Here is an 8,517-nt window from a genome sequence, read left to right as displayed (position 1 = left end):
GAGAAGAGAGCTGTGTGAATCCCCGCCTCGGCAAAGCTCGGAGGAGTCGGTGACGAGGCGGGATATTCAAATACGACCTATGGTCCTCATATTCGTCAAGCTGACAGACTGCAACACACGTAGGGTTGCCAACTCCCTGAAAAATAAATAAGGGACACCTCGTGGCCAGGGCCGGGCAACCCAGTTGTCTTCACCCTTCCCAGTGTGGTAGCTCTTTTTTTGTGTGTAAAATTATTTTTTAACCATTTGACTTGAACTTGATTTAAGCAGATGCATATTCTTTGTGATATGACCGTATGGGAAACAAATGATCATTTAGCCATTTATTTTTAGCTCAAAATGAACACATTAACACAGTAAAACAGGTCTCTTTCTTAAACAGAAGCCTGTCATGCTTAACTTTTGAGAATATAAGTAAATCTTTCTTTAAAAGAACTCTGTCCTGCTTAACTTAAAATTATATAAATTAATAGAAAGCAATAGAACGAAAAACATTCTTGTAACAGTGCACATTTAGTGCATTTAGTACAATTGGCTTCAGTTGAGGTATTATTTCAGCTTTTCTAAAGCTAATCAGCTGCTCCTGTTTGTAAACCCACTTGTTCCCATGATTACGCATCATAACTCATCATCATTATTCATCTATGTATTACTTTTATGTATTAGTCATCTATTTGTTGTAATCATCCATCCTTGCATTTGTTTATTACACAAAATAAGTTATATTATCACACTTCTGGCCACATAGCCCTGATATTCACCGCACATGCCCATATTAACCTTAACCAGAGGGTTTAAACAACAAACCAGTGTTTACATACCATATCTGCTTCTGCCGTGGCCTGGTGGACAAGAAATTGGTAAAGGGTTCCCCGAGCTTTCACGCCCCTCATGTTCTTCATGTGCCCACCAATAGAAGCATGCCTATGGAAAAAGTGCGCCAGCACACAGTGCAGTGCGCTTTATAGTGCACTTTTCCAGCCAGGTGTTTTCCTTTTCCCAGTCCTCCCTGTACTTTTGCAGCCTTTTTTTTTCTTTCTCTGAGGGGAACAAACATTGCTGCTCTAATGCTGGGCTCACACTGTGCGATTTTTGGCCCATTTTGAGACGATTTTTGAGTCGTGCGGCCGATTTGGTGATCAGCCCGATTGTGGCCTTCATCGTGCATCGTGTAGTATACGTGGGGTAACGAGAAGCGATTAACACCTCACGACCAGCTCCCGATCATCAATCGCTCGTGAGGGTGTCACCGCAGCTGCTCACGCGCAAACACGTAAACGTCGGTGAAAAAGACGGCGCAGCACAGCTGTGCAGCGTGTGATCTGGACACAAGCGATGGAGGCACAACTTGTAGAACTTTGGAAAGCTCATCCGAGCCTTTTCCATGTGGCATCACAAAATTATCACGACCACAACAACCGTGAAAATAGTTGGATTTACACTGTTGCTCATTCACAGCTGATCATGTTTTTCATTAGCAATTTAGCAAAGTTGATGGTGGTGGTGTGTCTGTGTGAGTGAAAGACAGAGGGAGAGAGGGAGCGACAGATTTTCTGTTATAACCTTCATGTTATGGACGCACAGTGTGCCGTCCGAGACTTGCACCGCAGTGTCGGCGTTTGTTCCCCTGTTGGCCATGCTTCTTGTTGTGGTCATCGGTTGTCTTCCGGTATTTTCTCTGTAAGCGACCTTTCCTCGACCAATGAGATGAGCGGTAATCTGACTTGTCATACTCGAATTGTCATAAGTGTGCTGTCAGCTCATTGGTCACAAAGCAGGAGAGGGGCTGGGAATGATGTTTTCAAACAAAGTGTTAATTCCATTAAAAGTTATAGACTACTTTTGATTCTCACTGTATTACGGGACAAAGTGCGTCCCTTAGCTCAATACGGGACGTGTACTTTTGTTTCTAAATACGGGACGATTCCGTTTTTTAAGGGACGGTTGGCAACCCTAAACACACGGCTACTCGTTTATAAATAATTAAATAAATACCCTACTTAAAAATATGACTGACTATTTGCATTTTTGTAGGGATTTAAGGTCCTTTTCATGACTTTTCAGCACAATTTAATAGTTTTAAAAGATCTCATCACCCATACGCATATTATGTCGCTTCCATTTTCAAATAATAAGAAGTTGTGTCCAACTAACTTTTAAAGGCACATAAAAACCAACCTTTGAAAATGACAAATTAGAAAAGAGACAAAATTTTCTTCCATGTAAAAACAGGTAATTTAGCCACAGACAACAGTAAACTGCAGCGTGTAGGGAGTGTATTGTTCTGAAAAACAACACAGAAGAACGATGATTTTAATAGCTTTTAATAGAAAAATAGAGTTTTTGTTGCATGTGTGCTAAAAAACACAAAACTTGCAATGGTCATTGACCCTCCACCCAGAACAGTAAAATCTACATGATTTAACATTCACGTGCTGACTCTGATAAACACAAATTTCTGTAATTGCAGGTCCTCAGATTTATACATCGTCTCAATTTAATAATTCGGCGAGTGCACTATATATTGCGTTGTCTCCCTCTGGTGGTCAAATGCATGGACGCACAAGAAGAACAGCAGTTTCAACAGCTGATAGCTGGAGATGGTTTGAAATGGTGCCTTTTCAAAGTAAAGACAAATCTTTAAACTCTTCTTCTTCCCGTTGATCATCTGCCTCCATCTCACCCTGTCTTCGGTCACACCGACCCTCTGTATGTACTCCATTATCCTTTTCTGTGATCTTCTTCTTATCCTCCTTCTTTGAAGCTCTGGTTCTAGCATCCTTTGTCCAATAATATCTACTATCCTACAGTTAAATGTTCAAGTCTTACAAGCAAAAACATTTAACAACATAAATGCTGATCCCTCTCCTATTTAATCTTAATATGTACAGTACTCTGTTTTTGTAATTATTGTACATGACTTAAATATTTTTTCTGTAAAAATTGTGTGTGTTTCTGTTCTGTGTCCTGTTTCGTTTGTATATGTGCTTTTTTCTTTGCTGCTGTCACAACCAATTTTCCCCTTGTGGGACAATTAAAGGATTATTCTATTCTATTACAAAGTAGCTGGTAGGAACAACTCTTGATTCCAGCTAACAGAATTGTGTCCTGTCCTTGTGAGTTTCTGTTTTCTGCCCCATGTTCTCGTGGATCTTGAACTTTGCTGCACTCTGCAATCAACCTTGATAAAGGTTAGGGTCCACTTCCTGAGAAATGTTGTTTCATGACAGAACAGTGTGAGTGTCACATGCAGCTGATTGCTGTGATGTTGAATTCAATTCAATTCATCCATCCATCCATTCGCTTCCGCTTATCCTTTCAATTCAATTCAATTTTATTTATATAGCGCCAAATCACACCCAATGCCAAGGAAGGTTCTCCTGTCTGAAACTGTTGTATAAGCATGCAGCACTTTAATTTTGGCTCTTGGCAAAGGCGGTCACACTTTTCTCTTCTCCTCTCCTTCCTTATTGAAAGAAATCTCCGTCCCGGGTTTCTCCATGGATCGGGTTTCCTCCAAGGCGTGAGCACCGATAAGCAGAGTTCTGTATAAAATTAATTATTCAAAGTAAGCTCAGGTATGCCGTTCAGCAGGTTAGTTACAGCGCCGGGAGTAGCTTGGGAGAACAAAATGACACAGAAACTGCTTCAGGTTGCTCTTCCAAAATCAACTCAAAGGTTTATTCAGTATACAACAGTTTATATAGAGGAAAAAAAAGGTTCGTGTGTCAGCAGATTCTCAGTTCAAACCGGTACAGACCAAATAAGGAAACGTCTTCCTGCCTTCTGAGCAAAGAAGTATCCTTTGTGTAGTTTATCAGTTCAGCTACAATTTATGATCATTCCAGCAAAATACACTCCTAGACATAGAATACAGAGTTCTTTCATTAGTGAATTCTGAAACAAACCACCTGGCCTTTAACAAGCTCTTTTCTAGGAGATAAAGAAGGGAGGATGGGAGTAAGGAAGTGATCTCTGTGGTGTTTTCGACCTTGAGGTACCATCCTGTGATTCTTACACATTAATTCTTGGGTCACAGAGAAAGAGAAAAACAACTAGTAAATGGGCCTTATTGAGTAACAGTTTTCACTACAAAACAATATCCTGTAAATGCTACCATGGTATCAAAATATCACAACACTTATCTTCCCTGCTTTGCCTCTTATGTCCTTGTCTACTCTTTTGTGTTTTGTATTACTTTTCCCTGGAACACTCTCTCTCAGTCTGTTCTCTAAAACCTAAAGAGGAATTATGGATTTGATCAACTGGTCCCTAAATGCAATTAACACCCTTTTCTCAACGAGAAGTCTGGGCTCGGGTGAGCCTGAGTGCTGAAGATATCTACCTATTTGGAACCATGATAACAGGGTTCTTGCTGACCGGAGCTGGCTTATCGAAGATTAAAGAAAGCAAAAAACCCCACAAGGCTGCCCGCTGGGATTGAATCGATGGGACGAGTGGTGAGTTCTCAAAATGGGCTCATTGAGCGCAGCACGGATAAGATCTTGGAGAAGCTTACGGCTGCCGTGAACACTCAGAATAAGACCTCTGAGCGAAAATTGATCACATCTTGGAGAAGCTCACTGCGGTCGTGAGTTCTCAGAATCGGCTCTTTGAGCACAAGAATGACAACATCACAGAGCGTAAGTTTGATAAGATCATGGAGAAGCTCGCGGCTCTCCAACGGGAGATTGAGAGACCAGTGTCGGACTGTCAGAACAGCTTTGAAATTCACATGAGTTGTTCGCATTAAAGTAAAAACCACCATCACTTCATGTGGATACTGCTTCAGCACCAGCTGTGGTCTCAAGGCTGGAGCCGAACAACAACACCCTGATAACGACTGTGTTTAGACTGTTCCTCCCCCATGCAAGGCCACCTGGGTTGGCTGGAAGACTGTTTACTAAGCCTGGCAGGGCGAAGGACACTGTCTCAGCTGAACTCTGGACACACACATACACTGATACACACTCATCCCCCTCCCTTTCCAAACGCCTTCGATGCTTGTCCCCTCCCGGGGAAGATGGCGGTCAACTGGACCAGCACAGACATGCTGCAGGACCGGATGCTCTGTCTACACCGGCTCTCTCTTACCCTTTACCCGCCCCTGTTGCACGTCTTGTGTTTCAATGGTGTATTGACAGTCATGTGCTTTTTGTATGCGCTGAGGTATTTTTTTTTTTTCTGTTCTCAAACTGATCTCCCTGTTGGAGCTCAGTCTGGGGGGAGTTCTTTTTTCTCCTCGTCTTTCCTCATGTGGTGCATTTTCCATTGCTATACATCCCTGTCTTCCCCATGTGATGTTTGTGTAATGTATGTATGGTCGGAGGGTAAGATGGCGCTGGCATGGCTGGCAGCCTTAACCCAATTTCCCTCGGGATGAATAAAGTATGATCACACAATCAATCAATCAATCTTGAACTCACCCTAATAGGGGCATGCTGTTGGTTATATATATATTAGGCCCTGAACTTGAAACAGGCAACAAGTAGTGAAATGCATTATAAAAATATGAAAGTATAAAAGGAGATCTTAACCATATATGAAAATATTTCATCCTAACAATGGTTTAATTAAACCTTAGTTTTTAGAGTAAAAAATCAAGTTAAACTGATCTGATTTCAAAGACTGGAAAGAAAGAAAACTAGTGAGATGTACAGATAGGTCCATAAATATTTGGATAGAGACAATTTTTTTCTAATTTTGGTTCTATACATTACCACAATGATCTTCGAATCAAACCACTTGAATGCAGTTCAAGTGCAGCCTTTCAGCTTTAATTCAGAGGGTTGAACAAAAGCATTGCATATTTTTTGCATTGAGTTCACCAGTGCTTTCTGTCTTTCTCAGGATGTACAACACTGTACATGGACTAGTAAAGCGCTATATAAATACAGGCCATTTACCATTTACCATCCTTAACGATTGCTCATCTTGATGCATGCTCAATCATCCAGGTGATTCATTCATCCATCCCAAAAAGTTGCTTTTGTTCATCTGGACGTTGCATTTTCAGTAGGAGAAACTTTTTGTCACTCAACGAAGTGACTTCTTCCGTCTCAGCTGACTTCAGGTTTCCCCAACCTTACAAGGACGATGTTTGCACAATGACTGAAACTAGCGCCACTGGTGAACAATGGGCTGTGAGGTCAGTTTCTTGATCAGTAATATACATTTGTCATGACCATTGATCATCAACCACTGATCAAAGATCACTGATCAATATCCAAGAGTTAAACGACACGGAGACTCCAGCAACACTTAAAAGTAATAAGAAACAACTTTATTAAGTGACCAACGTGTTTCAGCTTGTGGCCTTCATCAGGGTCATTGTCAAATGTGAAACAATTTGTGTTTAAATAAAAGTCTGGAAACAGAAAAAAAATTCAAATGGACCAATCACACCTTCACAAATAAACCAGCTGACCAATTGATATTTAATGAGGTGGTATTGGCTAACTGGTTAATTGGTTAGGTCACAGCCCAAATAGATTCTAGACTAAACCATTAAAGATTAAAAGGGGGAGGGGAAAATAAATAAATAAATACATCAATAAAATTTCCTCACATGTATTATAGTAATAATGCTCAAAATTACACAGAAAAATGCAAATAAATTAATATAAAAATAAAAAAAGATAAAAATTAAAAGTTAATATAAATACACAAACATTAAAAGAGGGAGACAAAGCAAAACATCTAGTTAAAAAACATAAAAACACAAAAGGTACAGTTCACAGAAACTCAGTAATAAATCCTCACTCATAGGATGTAAACTCGAAAACACGAAATATCCAGAATGCTTCAATTCTTTCTGATAAAATTAATATTACCACTTCTTTGACTGGGTTTAATGGCTTCAATGCCTATAAAATTAAGCTGATTTATAATGTTTTTTATTAAAATGTCTTGCAACAGGACTAGTTAATTAAACTTCTGTGTTCATTAATTCAATCTTTCATAGGGCATGTTGGGGTGGAATTATTTGAAGTGCCTCAATTCTATGCTTTATATTAACTAAAGTGCCATATAATCATATAGTGTAGTATTAAGTGGACACGGCCCTGAAAATAAAGGCATTAAACTACGTGTCCCAGCTTTGGCAAAGTCAGGCTATCGACCGGACCTCATCCCACAGGCTATACCCACCAAGTCTGTATGGTTTATCGAAGATACATAAACAGGGTGCACCTTTAAGGCCAACTGTCTGTATAATCAACTCGGTCACTTATAACATCTACGTTTCTGCCTTCAATCCTCAACCCGCTGGTAGGCAGCTCTGAACACCACATCCAGAACACTTTGGATTTTGTTGAGAAGGTGAGAGATGTCATTATGGAGGCAGATGGTGGACCGACACATCAAATTCACCAGGGAGGATATGAACAGTGGCAGGTTAGCCTTCTTAGACTGTGAGATTTCCATCAGTAATAGGGGACATCTAAAAGCTGACGTGTACCGGAAACCTACGCATATGGGTCAGTATTTAAGGTTTGACTCTCATCATCCACTGGAGCACAAACTGGGCATCATCAGGACGCTACAACACAGAGCAAACACCATCCCCACGGACACAGCAGCCAGGGAGGCAGAAGAACATCAAGAAGGCCCTGAGTAACTGTGGTTATCCCAGCCGGACACATTTACTGTACATTTACAAATGTACAGTTATAAATGTTTTTTATAACTCCATGCACATTTACAAATGTTTTGCACATTTGCATAATGTACTGTTTATAAGATTGGGGAAACCTGCAGTCAGCTGAGACTCCACTTGGATGAGTTACGAAATGTTTCTCCCACTGAAAACGCTACGTCCAGATGAACAAAATCAACTTTTGGAGATTTACTTACCTGGATGATTGTGAATGCATCAAGGCATTTTAGCCCATCTCTAATATTTTTACCTCTCTTATGAGTTATCATTGGTGGTTCTTTAAAGGTCCCTAATAAGTTTGGCATATCCTTCAAAATGATCCAATGTTTTAAAATAATTTCTTTAATGTTTCTGGTTTTTGGTGTGAAGGTTGTGCAAAAGACAAGATTGGATTTAAGTTTTGGAGGTTTCTTGGTTTCTAAATTCTTACATAAAAGATAGCTCTCATGTGAGGATATTTTATTTTTTTATTTATCTTTATCTTCTTCATGCACCTTGGAAGTAGGTGAAGTTGTGCCAGAAGTATTTGTTGCTATCAATGGCCAAGAGTACCATTCACAGACAGCTTGGGGAAAGGCTGCAATTCATGGTCTGGCAGTATAAAGGGTAAAAGGTGTCTTTTACTGAAATGTGGCTTTCAACTGACCACTCTGCCATACAAGCCACATTGGTGGAGTGCTGCAGAAATGGTTGTACTTCTGGGAGGTTCTCCTGTCTTCACAGGACAATACTGCAGCTTTGTCAAAACATCGGGTTCTTGGTTATCTCCCTGACTACAAGAAAATCCTTGAAGTCCAACCTTTGTAATGAATTATTAATTTAGTTTACCTGCATTTAACACTACACGATATTTGGTAAGA

The sequence above is a fragment of the Mchenga conophoros genome, linkage group LG17 (genome assembly GCF_057382185.1).
Source record: "Mchenga conophoros isolate Kocher_MC1m ecotype Shallow Benthic linkage group LG17, M_conophoros_male_GT1.1, whole genome shotgun sequence".
NCBI classification, from domain to species: Eukaryota; Metazoa; Chordata; class Actinopteri; order Cichliformes; family Cichlidae; genus Mchenga; species Mchenga conophoros.
This window is presented reverse-complemented; position numbering follows the sequence as displayed.